Source organism: Numida meleagris, chromosome 2, assembly GCF_002078875.1.
Source record: "Numida meleagris isolate 19003 breed g44 Domestic line chromosome 2, NumMel1.0, whole genome shotgun sequence".
Lineage (NCBI taxonomy): Eukaryota > Metazoa > Chordata > Aves > Galliformes > Numididae > Numida > Numida meleagris.
Window position 1 is genome coordinate 45,818,868 of NC_034410.1, and position 15,083 is coordinate 45,833,950.

A 15,083-nucleotide genomic window follows, 5' to 3' on the forward strand; every position below is an offset into this window, starting at 1 on the left:
TATGGCCTAATGTAGATTGAATAACTTGATAACTAAAGATACTGAGCTTACATTTTCCAGTTAAGTTTTCTTTCTGACTTTCTTCTTGTTTGTAGAGTTCTTCAATAACGTTTCAGTAATACTCACCTTTCATTTTGGCTTGGGTAATTTACTTCCTCCTCCTCCACCCCATTTCCCTGTCAAATTCTCATTCTCATAAGCTAAAAATGCATTATATTTGGGTGTAGTAAGCAATTGCCTTTTTAGTTGTGGTTGTGAATTTAAGTAAATCATGTTCAAAACACATTTCAGTAATCCTGGAATCACTGAAGCGGAAGGGACCTTGAGAAGTCATCTAGTCCAGCCTTCTGCTCAAAACTGAATCAGGAGAGTTATGGCTTCATTAGAGAATTTTCATTAGTGAAGTACAAATGAATGAGATTTTAGACACTATAACTTTGAGACCATGCATTAGTCAGTTTGTACAGGATGAAATTATGTTTTGAATTTTGCTGGCATTGTATGAATTGGTCACTGCTGGCAACTTGGCTATGATCATAAATTTATGCTGACAACTCTCTCCCTACAGCCATCATGCTGATCTCATAGGAGCAGCAATTAATGTATTTGTGGGATTTCATTTTCTTCTTCCTAATTACCCTTTTTTTTTATTAAAAAAAGAATAGGACATGAAAATTTCCTAGGGGCTTTCACACCTTGCTATTTGTAGCTGGGAAGTGAAGTAGGAGCCTCTAACATGTCCATATTTTTAAGCACAAGAGTGCAACTTCTAATTAAGTTGCCTACATCTCCTCATCCAACAGAGTTACTTCCATCTGCCTAGCATTCTGAGAAAAAGTCAAGTCCTAAGAGAGAAGAAAAACAATTTAATACATGACGTGTGCCACACACCTCAGGCCAAAGGCCTTGTTAACATCCTCCTGAGGTTAGGGTGATACAGCATGTTATGCCTCCATTAATTCACTGAGCTCACACTGTGGTTAGTTTAGTGCATACACATGCTGTGAATCCCCAGCAGTGAGTGCTAGAAATATGTCTAGAATAGTGTACTGAGAAGTTATGAGCCTGTGTCTTTCTTGATCCTCATATCAATTTCATTTACATTGCAGCGTATCCTAAGATACAGATGTCTCCAAGGAGGGCAAATATGATGCAAGAAACAAAGAGCTGATAACCAGCTAATAGGGTTTGTGTCAAGAAGACGATCTTCCTGGAATTGTGTTAAAAACTTGATAGGTTTGGAGGATGGAGAGAAAAATAGAAAAAGCTTTGTGACTGTTAAACTGCTTCATTGCAAACCACTTCCGTACTAGTTGCTGCAGTTTCTTTGCAATGCTGCTTTCTTTCTCCAAACTCCCTTCAGCATGGATTGTGGAAACTAAGGCAGAAAGACAACTGTTATACAGTTTTTACATTGTTTTTTTAGCAGAATCTCCACAGTGGAGTCAGCAGTAACTTTCTTTCTGCATTGGTGTAAGATGGAAGGCAAGACAATCTCTTTCTCTGGTATCTAAATAGATTTTAAAACATAGAGAAAAAGACTCAGTGCCAGAATACCATCTCTTACCTTCTTCATTTGTTTTGTTGGATTTTTTTTCCATTTTGAATTAATAATGCTCTAAATAACCTGATATCGCTTTGAAATTGTCCCAGACAATGCAGTAAGTTCGGACCAGATGACCTCCAATGGTCCCTTCCAACCTAAATTATTATTATAAATAAACATACAAAATCTTAATCCTATCTAGTAGTGAAAAATAAGATATTTCCTTTCTGTTTGTTTTTTGACTGCAAAAGATTTATGCCTGGGCCAGAATTTTGAATACCTACATGTTCTTTCTGAGGACCAAGGGGCACAAATTGCTCTAGATGTGAATCTAGAATTCAGTCCAAGTAAAGCCTTTTGAAGTCTGACATGGTTGTGTTGTATCCAAGGGTAGCTGACATCAAGAGTGAGATGCTAGCGAAAGAACGTTTTTGTTTGAAGCATATGTTAGGTGTTGATTGTAACTCCTCCTGTAATTCCCATACTGTGCAGAGACAGACTAGCAGACAAGCAATTGTGATTGTAAACCTGCTGGATTCTGTATCTTGACCAGTTTTATCAGATAAGCTTCAGAGGAAGAAGTAAATCTGTAACTGGATCTTTGATTTTGTGGGAGTTGAATTAGAGGCAGACTCTGGAGCACATTTCTCTAGAAGGTACTGTCAGTTGTTCTGACAGATGGAGAGCAGCTGAGGGGATGTTCCAGTGGATATAATTAGATTTATTGGGACTTTATGAAGAAAAAGGAAAAATTGAGAGAATATATGAAAAATCTTATTATTTATTTAGTACTTTATAGAACCTTATAGAACTTGAAACTCATGTTGGTACTTGAAGAAAAGAAAGCAGAGGGCTGGAAACTGAAGCAGAAAGACAGCAAATAATTGAGAGAATATTATGCAAGTTGCTTAGAAAGGTATGTTCAAAGCATGTGTAATAAAATAAAACTGTCTTGGTTGACTCACTTTTTTATTCGCTACAGGGAAGAAGTGGGACTTCATAGGTCTTCAGAATCATGCTGAGAAGTATTGGAATCCAGTCCTCCAAACACCTCCAGGGTATCAGCTGGCTAACACTTCCCAGATTACTTCATTCTGCCTCTACACTGGCATCTTATTTGAAATGAGTAATGCTGATTTGGAATCATCAACAATAACAGAGGAATGGTGTCAAAAATTAAGATGATTCTCAGTCAGATTGCAGTCTGAAGTATCTGAAAAGAAAGCATTCATCAAGTAATTAACTGGCTTTACTACCAACTAGACCTCTTTGTACTCTGTCTTGCTTCCAAAAAGGAAAAGTGGTCACTTTGTACCACAGTGTATACACCTTGTGGTGTTCCTAGAAATGTGATTTGTCTCCCTCCCTTTTATTTCCTGCAGAAGTTGAGGAAATAATATTTCTGGCACCAGTATTCTCCATAGAATTTTTTTTTCTTTTGCTAAGCTCCTTATTTCCAAACCTCTAACTTGCATCTTGTAATTCCTAGTGCTTGTAGGAAGGAATCAGGTGCCTCGAAAGATGTAACTTCAGAAAAGCATATTGGCTCACTGAGCGCAAGATATTCCAGCAACAGGCTGCACAGTGTATTTCTATTGCCAACTGTTTTTGCTTTGAGCTCAGACTTATTTGTAGGTGTATGAAGAGAAAATATGCCCAGGCTACTTTCAAAAGTACATGTCTGAGGCAGGTATCATAAGAAAAAAGGAGCGGAGAAGCAGAATTTAGATGTCTCTTATCCCATAAATTACTTATCTGCAATTCTCCATCACTAGGATGTGGTGGTGTCATTTTAAAGAGCAAATTCGAGAATGCCACCATGCAAGAACAGCAGTACTTAATATCCACTTTGTGGTCATGTAATCGTGTGATACAAAGACAAATATAGTCTGAACTTTTACATTTGCAGAGTATTTTTCCTAGCCTTCCACAGAAGATATGACCCGGGGAGTGAGTAGCACTGTGCTTTGTTTCTAAGCCCTTATTTTCACTTCCTGTAACACACATTAAAACATGCATTAAAAGTTTCATCTGAACTTTTCTTCTTCTTGTGATTCTTCTGCTGATGGATGATGACAGAACCATGTAAAATATTGCCAAAATTTTTTAATACGTGGTACATCATCTATCATCTAGAGTTTATACGTTTTAAAGTCATTGCCGTTCTTTATTTAAACATAATGTGAAATCATAGCTTCTTGCGAGCCATGAAATACTACCCACACCTTTTTCAATATCAGAGATGTAGTATGAGTCACTGCTTCATTTAATTCAGCCAGTGACAGCTGTGTTCATGCAGCCTTAGAGAAAGCAGAGTAATGTTACACAGTCTCTGAACAAAACACATTGTGGGATGCATTAGAGAAAGCTTCTAGCGTGACTGGGCAGCCGTCTGGAAGGGCTTTGTTTGGGAAGTGAAAGAGAAGTATCAGCTAAAGGACAAGGGTTGCTCATCTTTGCTACTATAGCAAGGTGATTTTGTGGAGTGCACAGAGACTGGAATCTAAAAAGGAATTACAAAAAAGTTGTTGGGTAATGCTCTGTTTAAACCCGCCTTTACCTGAAACTGTTTTTGTTGCAGAATCTTTTTCCTGCTTGCGTTTCTTTTGAATCATTGCTACAGAATGTGACTAGTGCTGTGAAAGCATATTACAAAGAGACCTGGGAGGAAGGCGAGAGAAAGCAGGGGACTACTTTCTGTTACTTTGCATGTAGGGGTGCCAGTATTGCCCATAAGTGGGTAGTGCTTGAGCATGGCAGTTATCTGGACTCAGTCTCCTGCAGGAAATAAAGATACCACAAGCATTAGTTTCAGCCCCACAGAAACTCAGATTTGTTTCTGAGGCCTTCAGGAAAGCCATGAGACTGATTATAACTGAAGAAGAGACCACCTGTATGTCTATAAATGGGGTCCTGAAGGACCTGAGAGTATATCCCAAATACATGGCAATGGGGAAGGTGAGGGTGCAGATGCGACATCAGCTGACAAGTACATGATGTTTTTACTGTTTTTTAGTAAGGAAATGAGGCGATAGTATGGACTATTACGAGGGACAGACAAGACCAAAGTTTCTCAGTCTCTGACTTTGCCCTGCTGGTTTGCTATCAGATGACATGTCCTCACTGTTGTGTTGGAGTGACTGTGGCGTTCATATTGCCTTAGTTGGCCACAGTCTCTAGATCACTGAAGAAACTACATGCTGAATTGACAGGTCACTGGGGTGACTGCTACCACAAAGTCTCACCTCACTGCTACATTAAATAATGGAGTGCTTGGGTAACACCCCAGACAGTGCACTACCAGTTCAAGATAGTTGAAAATTTTTTTGATTATGACTAAAATCCTTTCAATGTGCATGTGTTATTTATAATCAATACTTTTTAAACCCCACAAATTGACATATTTGGCTGCATTGAGGATGGTTCTGCTGAAAACACAGACTGTGCGATACAAAGTTCTGCCTCATCGAATTTATGAATATCAAGCGTAGGAAAATATGCTTTGCTCAGAATTTGTAATAATTCAGCATATGTTATTTTGTCACAGACTTTCATTTGGAAGAGGAAATTGCTCTTAAACTGTTCGGATGGAGGGCCCATATATATATAAGGATATCTGTTTGAGGAAAGCATCTGTCTTCTTGTATGAGTTTTTTTGGCCAAGATTATTACTATGGATTGCCTATTTCTATTAATGAGAACTCAGATAAGCTGTAACTCTAGTGCAGCTGAACTGTATAATACTTTGTTGGGTTTTTTAAATTTTTCCTTGATTAAACAAATGGCTGAAGTTAAGCTTGTTTCATTTTACAGCCTTTTTAAGGAAAGCTGAATGTAGACCACTCCAAGTTCTTTTCCCATCAAGAAAGTCATGCCATTTGTTTTTATCATTTTTGCTGGCCGAATCTGTGGCTGCTTGTTATGTACCTCATCATTCTGCTGCTGAGTAGTCCACGTGATTGCTTTCCAGTCTCTTTAAAGTCTAAGGCAGTCAGTTCATCACAGACTTATTAATTACATTGCTTATTCTAACCAGGCTTACTGAAGAGAGTATATGTACAAGGGTCATATGCCCAAGGCCTATAAGCACGTTCTTAGTAGAAATGCACTACAGAACTCATATTGATGGTATGTAGTATTCAGTAAACCCAGCATTATCTGAATAGACTGGCAAACTCACAGAAACTGTATTCACACCAGGCCTGGATTCACTGTTTTCTGGTCTTTTCAGCAGAGCTCTTCTACAGAGCTTTTATAGAAATATTTTCTCGTTTTTTCTTACTCCTGAATAATTCTGAACTTTTCCACTTCACAAATATTTCTATCTACATCCACTTTCCTCCCCTCCCCAACTCCCAGTTCCTAGTCCTGTGAATGGAGGAGAAATTGTTTTGGCTATTTTTATTTGATAACTTGTATCTGCAGTACGTAACACCTTATTTGACAAAACATTGCATTTTTGCACAAGCATCCAGAGTGATACTGGCAGAGATCTGAAAATAGCGTGTGCTTGCTAACATTTCTATTAATTGTTAAAATCTCTTCTTATTACTCCTTCCCATCACCTGTGTTATTTATTAAGAAAAAATATACTGAAGTCTGAAACTCAGAAGTAATTCCTTAATAACATCTTTCTTCTGGTTTCTCGCTAGTTTTATGTGACGGACAAAGAAAAGAATAGGAAAGAGGTTTCTATTGCAGGTCAGGGTAGCAGCCTGGCTAACTTTACACCTCATTGTCTTCCTTCGTTTTCCCCTCCTTAGTAAGATGTAGAAAGCTCTGAGTTCTGGGTGGTGCTGTTTGTAGATTTTATTCTACTGAGCAGGCTTGTGTCTCAGAAGATTTTATGTCCCCATCTCCTTGCAGTATTAACTTTGCTACTACTGAATTACAAGCAGCAGCCACAGGAAAGGGGATGCATGGGTGCTATCACCTTTCCATCCCAGGCTTACAAGGGAGAAAGAAATGAGGGAAGTTTTGGAAAGTTATTCCAAATCTTCAGTCTCAAGACCAACCCTGGATCCATGAGGAGTTAGAGCTCCTTTCAGTCTGTATTAATTCATGCTGTAGAGGCATAATCCCAGTTGGTCTTGTTGTTGCCATATATGTGAGGAATTCTTATGCACCCCTGAGCCTGATGCAGGCCCCAGTGGAAGTGCAGGAGGCTGAGTATTGGCTTTGCTGTTTTTCCAGTGTTTTTCCCTCCAGCAGTTTCTATAACGTTTCAAACCTCTTCCAAAACTGTATTCTACCTCTGTTTCATGCTTAAAAATCTAAATGGTGTATATTTTAACTGCTTTCTGTTACCTTTCTGTGTAGGATGGATGTTGCGTCTTATGATAATTCTGCATGAGTTGAGTTTTGTAAGAATTCAGAGTGAAAACTGGAAAATATTTTGCAGTTTGACTGAAAGATTAGAAATGGAGACTTATGGTCCAAGTGGCTCAATTTTATTTTGGGGCTTATTTACAGAAGCAGAGACATTTGCAGTGGTTATCATCGTAATACTCTTTTCAGTTTCTGGGCTATTCTGTAGCCAGTTGATTAAATCAGGGAGAAAGAAATGAAAGCGAAAACACAATAAGCCTATTTTTTATCCAAATGAGAAAGCCACAGCATCCAAATTCTTGCGCTAGACATTCCAGCGATAAGCTTCTTGATTCACAGTGACAAAACTCAGCCGTAATAAAGGACTGCCATGCAATTAGAGTCATCTTGTGAAGATTAAACTGCTCTGCCCTCTGGGAAACACTGCTTTTATCTCATTAAGGATTCTTGCCACTTTACAATTAATAAAACACAAAAGATTCACCTCTGTTGCAGATAGAAGATAACTGGAGAAGATAATGGCAGCCGTGTTGCCAGACAAAGGCTCACCTGCATCCAGACGGATGCCAATAGCACTGAGCTACCATCACCTGCCCTGGGTGCAGGAAATTATGTGACTGGCTCCCACCAGAGTGTTTTAAACCTCTGTGGCAGGACTGAAATGACAACAACTATAATAAAAAGAGGCTTATTTTGCCCTACAAATAGTTTTAATTCAGGAATGTGTTTTGTGACAGTTTTATGTAGAGAATACTCTCCATCTCCTTTTCACATTTTGACTTCCTTTGTGATGGAAAACATTTGAAAATGTAGACTATGCTTCTTAAAATTCTCTGGTATTGTAAAGAGGTGAGCATGGACTTTGATACTGTATCGCCCAAAATCAGCAAATTGTTGATGCTTTCTCACGTCTTCCTTTTGCCATTATAATCCAAAGCAGGTCTGCACTCATAGAGATTTCACCTCAGCTTAACAATGCATGAAGCAGCAGGAAAAGACTAGACTTGATCTGTGCTGCTGATAGTATGGATACTTGGGGCAAGTCACTGAATCTTGGCTTGACTGCTTGTGAGAAGTAGTAGATCGAGCCAAATATAGTTCAGTCTGGTGAGGAACTATTGCTTTTAATTTGGTTAACACCTGTTAAAAAGCATTAACTTATTTGTGCCAGATGCGGGAAGGTGCTGCCACATAATGCTGTGGTGTAGTATGTGAAGTGGGGTAATTACTGGGAAGGAAGAAGGACTATACAGTCCAGGATTTAAAATGCAAGTATACTGCCATGATATAGAACGGGTTAATGGTAGTGGCCATCTTTGCAGTGATCCCTATGAGATCTAGATGAACATTCAGCTGCCTACTGTGAGGTTTTTGAATCACTTGAATGAAAAATGTAGCCTTAAATAATCACTAGAGTGTCCCTGTTTCTTATTCTATTGGATTTCTGTGAATTTCTTATAATTCAAATAGTCATAAAATTTTGGTAAAGAGTAAATGCACAAGACAGCATATAGTATAGTTCTAAGGCTCTAGTAGAAGATTTCGTTCCTTAAACCTACACATGGAACAACAATGAGACAAGTGTTTGAAAATTTGCCCATCTTCCTTTGCTGGGAGAAAGAATTAAGAAGAGCGTATAGGTGGATAAAATGTGATCATTCTGAGATGGTTTTAAGTAAGTATATATAGTTTCCTCCTCCTTCCATTCGATGTTTTGCTATTCGTTAAAATACGAATTAGAACATAGAGACAATATCTTGAAGTTTTCGAAATGCAAATAGGCAATGCAAGCAGGGCAATGCCATCTTAAAATGTGCTGGTAGGTATACAGCTTCTTTTTGGAAGTGAGATGTGAAATGTTGTGTAAAACCTTGTGTGTGTTTGAACTGGGGCAGGGAGATGGTCTAACTTCCTTGAGGAGACTGCAGATTTTTAACAGGCTTTTGTTGCAATGATTGCAACAAGAAAAACAAAAAGAGTTAATGAGCAATTTCTGTGGTTCTTCATCCTGCTCTATTTCTTTTCATAAATCCGGGGTTTTTAGCATGACTGATAACTAGCACTGGGCAGAAAGGAATTTTCTATGAGCAGGCTGGAATATGCCTTGTGGTAGACATAGGCATTTTGGATGACATTAATTAGGATAATGAATGACATGGCAGGTAATTGACACACCAAGTGCTTGTGTCTTCTACCATTCATTCACTGCCTGCCAATTCAGATGGCATCTAAAGATCATTTCATTTCCTGCTGGCACCCAATGTATACAAACAATTAGAACTGTGCAGTGCCTGTTAGGTCTTTTGGTTACATGCTGAGTTAATTGCTGGTATGTTTTGATGGCCAACACAGCGCTATCCTTAAGTGAAAAAACATTGTTATTTTTAAACTGGAAGTGGGACACTTCAAGGGAGCTTATTCAATATTTAATTTCTGTTAGAACTTAAGTAACTTATGTAAGAACTATTAAGAAAAGGTCTTTCTCTTACACCTCCTCTTCTCTGGATATTCTGCATGTTTGGATCTATTCCTCAGGACACTGCTGTTCCAATACACTTTGTAGGAAAAGTTTTGCTGTTGTTATATTAGTCTTTGAAGGTGAATGTCATCAAATATCTGGCCCTTTAATTGCTCTTAACTTACAGGAGTTATACAAGTAATAAGTGAAGTGTTCGAGCAGTGTTGCTTTCAAAGTGGCTCTCCAAAGAAACAGAAGTTTTTAGAAGTTCCTAATCATGAGATCATCATTTCTGTATATTCTTATAACACTTTTAAGAAGACTTTTCAGCTTGTAGAAATAGTGCATTATTATTTTAGATTTATTTTGTACACCTCTCTTTTTTTTTCTTAGTATTTTTTTCTAATTGCCAGACATATTTATTGTAAAGAAAACTGCCATTTCTCATTTTCATTTCATCTTCCGTTTGATCACTTAATGATGCTCTAGTAATGTTGTGGCATCCTTGTGGACAGCAATGACTATTTATAATGAATATCTTTTTTGTCTTACCTGTGTATTTGGCATTTTTTTTTCTGTGCTGCTAGTGTTATCCTCAGTGTATATCTAGAGAAGTTTGGTTTAGTTTAAGTAGCACTGTTCCAGAGCCTTGTATTTTGAGAACCTTCCAAGGTTCTCAAATGGGCCAAGCCCATCATAAACAAAAAACTGTTTAAAGTGTTCAGAACAAGGTTTGCAAAGAAATGAATAATTTGTTTAGGTCTGCAAGGAGTGGCCATACTTTTAGATTAATTCAGTATCTACCATGCTACCATGATGAGCGCTTCCAAAAAACTTGCCATTTTCTTCTGGTAATTCAAAGAATACTAGATTGTTGAAGAGATCCATCGCCAATTATATTTGATGAAGTCTTTTAGCCTTTTATGGTCAATTTTGCCAAGTATGATAAATAGTTAATCAAATCTATATGCATTTCACTACAACATTGAAGTGAAAACAGGAAATGTCTAACAGGAAATGCCTGGCTGTTGCTGTAGTTGTTATTGGTATTTTAACTGTAGGAAGATATCTCATGATTAAAGCATATTACTTATAATTCAAGTGACTAAAATCACTAGGTATGAAATAGGTGCATCTTATACTGTATACATGTACATAAGTTGCTCTGAAGGTAATGTCTCCTATTTATTTCCATGGAAACTACAGACTTTACAAAGAGCACAATAACACTATTTGATGGAATAAATTCTTAGCTGCAAAACACGATTGTTCAATATAGTCATCACTAAGTTATGCATTTTCACCAGCAACGAATAAGAGCCTGCATGCTACTCTCATAAAAACCTGCACCAGCAGAAGCGACCCACTGTTTCACAGCTGCTATGATGACATCGTTGCTAGGAAACTGTTGCCCACGCAGTCCATCTTTCATTGGCCCAAGCAAATGGAAGTCAGAAAGTGCCAGATCTGGACCATACAGTGGGTGTGGTAGGACAGTTCAGCCAAGATTGGCAGCATGCTCCACGGTCTTCAAACTGCTATGGGACCTGGTGCTATTGTGTTGCAAGAGAAAGTTTGTCTTCTTTTCTGGCCTGACTCTGGAATTTCAAGCCTCCAACTTAGTCAGAACATTGCAGCGTAGTAGGCAAGTTGATGGTTTTTCTGGGTTCCAGGAAATCCCTTTCCTGTCTCAAATGACAGTGTACATCACTTTACCTGCTGAGGACTGTCTTGGAACATTTTCTTCCATGGCGAATTGATATGTCACCACTCCATGGACTGCTGTTTTGACTTCATCTGGTAATGGTGATATCACACCTTGTCACTGGTAGTGATGTGATCCAGGAAATGGTCATATTAAGTCTTCTATTGGTCCAGTAGGTCCTGACAAACTTGCATATGGTGCAAGTTCCTGTGTGAGCATTCATGGGACCTACCTGGTGCAAACTTTGCGATATTGCAATGTTGCCACCATTGTTTCCAATGCATTGAAGCCAATATTCAGCTCTATAAATGGTTTCTTGGTTGTAATCCACTGATTCGTGCAGATGATCTGATTGAGGCACTCTTTGCTTTGTGATGTGACAGCTGTGCATAGGTGTCCAGAACAAGGTTTGTCTTTCATGTTGCTGTCACCATTGCTGAAATACGCTGCCTGCCACCTCACTGTGCTCATATCCACTGTTTGATCCCCATAAAAATCCAGGAAGTGTAAATGGATGTCAGTGGGAGCAATTTTATCTGCACTGGGGAATTCAATGACACACCTTTGCTTCAGGTGCACTTCCATGTCAGACATCATTTGGTCAGACCGCCCTTCTGCTGCCCTCTGTTGTATGGCAACAAAATGTTGCAGAATATTGGTGGGAAGGTTCAGTCTCTACTGCCATACCACCAACATCTGCCTCTGACATTATGAGACAATAAAATAGGAGGCACTACTTTCAGAGCAGCCCTCATATAAATACGAATATATTTTCCCTGGAGTTTAGGATAAAAATACAAAATAGATGAAGACAAGTATGAGGATGACAGGAAATTCTTGGATAATAATGAACGGATTTAGCATTTCTGTGGCCTAATGTTCATATTTAACTGTGAATTTTTGGAAGGCAGAAAAGAAATGGGCACCAACTTGTCTTTTTATAATCATCAGAGTCAAAGTTTAGTGAAGACAGTGGAGGTTGATAAGGATGCAGTACTGTGGTGACTCTTTCCAACCCTCACCCTTAGCATAGGTGAAAGTACAGAGAGATTCATATTTGCCATCAGTGGAGCAGCAAAACCCAGCAACTTGGGCAAAGAAATGAGATTCCTCCTTGCTATGTATGACATTTGAGGCAGTGCAGTGGACAAGTATGAGTCAGGAAGGAGCTGACTGAAAATGAGAGGAAGAAGCCAATCTTCAATTCTGGATATGGGGAAAACAGATTTCAGGTTGTTCAAGGAACTACTTAGTAAAATCGCCATAGAACCTGCTTTTGAAAATTTTGAGGTCCATCAGTGTCGATCAGTTTTTAAGAGCTATTTCTTAAGAGCACAGGAAAGGGCAATTCCAAAGTGTCAAAAGTCAAGCAAGTGAGGCAGAAGGTTGGCTTTGCTGAGCAGGGATCTTCTTCTAGAACTTAGGTAGAAAAGGAAAGTGTATGGATACCAGAAGCGAGGTCAGGCAACGTGGGAGTACAACAGAAATACTTTCCTGTATTGTAGGGAGGAAAATGGTGCTCAATTAGAGTTGAAGTTAGCTAGTGCTGTGGTAGACAACAAAAAAAGGCTTTTTAAAATATGTTAACAGCAAAAGGAGGACCAGAGATAACACTGCTCTGTTATTTGGTGAGGGTGGTCACCTCATTAATAGGGACACAGAAAAAGCAGACATGTATCATGCCTTCTTTGCCTCTGTCTTCAAGACCAGTGATGGGCACTGCAACCCCCAGTGCCCTGAGCTAGAGAATCATGACTGTGGGAATTATAAATTCACAGCTGACTCTGAACCTCTGGGATTTGCTGCTCCAGCTGGATATGCATAAGTCTGTGAGGCCTGATGGAATTCATCCCAGGGTACAAAAAGAGCTGGCTGATGTCATTGTGAGACCTCTCTAAATTATTTTCAATTGTCTTGGGAATCTGTAGAGGTCCCGTTAATTGCAGGCAGGCAGGCCCCACCTCCTCCCCTTACCCCCAAGTGTCCCTGGTGATTGCAGCCCTGTCGGTCTTACTTCAGTGCCTACTAAAATTATGGAGAGAAGTAACTGAAAAACACTTGAAAGACAACAGTTTTTGGCCATAGCCAACATAGGTTATCAAGGGGAAAGTCCTGATAAACTGCATTTCCTTTCGGGAGAAGGTTACGCATCTTTTTGACCAAGGGAAGACAGTTGATGTAATCATGTTATATTTCAGCAAAGCTTTTGATACTGCTTCTCAAGTATCCTTCTAAACAAAGTTTCCAACATACAGCTAGACAAATACATAATGTAATCGGTGAAGTATTGGCTGTCAAGTCCTGCTCAAAGAGTTATAGAAAATAGGGTTGCATCAGGCTGGTGGCCAGTCACTAGAGGGATTCTGCATTCCATTCTTTGGACTCATTCTCTATAATCATAGAATCATTAAGGTTGGAAAAGACCTCTAAGATCATCTAGTCCAACCACCCACCTACCACCAATGTTGCCCACTAAACCATATTCCGTAGTACCACATCTAAACGTTTCTTGAACATCTCCAGGGACAATGACTTAACCACCTCCCTGGGTAGCCCATTCCTAACCCTAACCTTGACCACTATTTAAGAGAATAAGTTTTTCCTAATATCCAACCGGAATCTCCCCTGGTGCAACTTAAGGCCATTTTCTCTCATCTTATCACTAGTTACCAGGGAGAAGAATCTGACCCCCACCTCACCATAACCTCCTTTCAGGCAGTTGCCGAGAGTGATCAGGTCATCCCTGGGCTTCCTCCAGAATGAACAATCCCATCTCCCTCAGCCACTCTTCATAAGGCCTGTGCTCCATATCCCTCACAGCTTTGTTGCCGTTCTCTTTTCTTGTAGTGAGGGGCCGAAAACTGAACATGGTTCTAAAGTTACAGCCTCAGAAGAGCTAAGGGGAGCAGCTGAGGTTCTTTGATTTGTCCAGCCCAGAGCAGAGGAGGTGAGGGGAGGCCTCATGGCGGCTGCAGCTCCTCACAGGGAGCAGAGGGGCAGCACTGAGCTCTGCTCGCTGTGACAGCAACAGGAGCTGAGGGAATGGCACAGAGCTGTGTCAGGGGAGGGCATTAGGTGTTCTTCACCAGATGGCGGTGGGCATGGAACAAGATCTCCAGGGCAGTGATCACAGCCCCAAGCTGTTGGAGTTCAAGAAGCATTTGGACAATACTCTCAGACACAGGGTTTGAATTTTGGATGATGCTGTGTGGAGCTGGGAGTTGGACTCAGTGATCCTTGTGAGTCCCTTTCAACTCATGATATTCTGTGATTCTGTTATTCCAGTTATTATAAGACAAAACCATAAAGTTTGTGGTATCACAAGGTTTGGGAAGGTGGCATGCTAAAATAAATAGGCTAGAAAAAAAGTGTCTTTCTGTAATGTGTTTTACAGGAACAGATTTAGACCACGCTTCTCAGGACAAGGGATGTGGTGGAATTGCAGATGTAACTAATCAGGGGTTTGTTCTGGCAGCAGGAGTTTCCTACCAATATGTTACTCTAGATATGATAAATTTGGAGTATAATGGAGGTGTACTTGTGCACTGTAGTAAACCTTTGTTTTCAGTTTAACTTGTTGGCTTCCTAAAACAGACTGTGTTGTTTACGCAGAACATTTTCTGTTCAACTTGCTTATAAAGATGGCATGGAAACTAGGTAGCTGCTAGGTCATCTAGATAATAAGTCTAATTTCTCAGTAGACTTAGAACATCAGCAAATTGTCATTATCAGTTAAAATGTCATTTGTATTCTGTATTTCCACAGAAAGCTTAGTGACTTTCAGTATACAGATACAGAGTCAGAACTCATTTGCAATAATTTCTCCAGAGCATATAATGTGTTTACATGCAAGAATGAACTGCAGTTTTGAAAGTGGCACTTACTGCAAGCAGTAAAAGTTTGAAAGACAATTAAGTAGTTACATGAAGCACTACATACACCCTGTGGAACATGAGCATCTCAGGACCAGATTTAGGGAATATATCAGCTACATTAATGCAATTACCTTAAAAATGTCTATTTCGAATATTCTTATTGACAGCTAT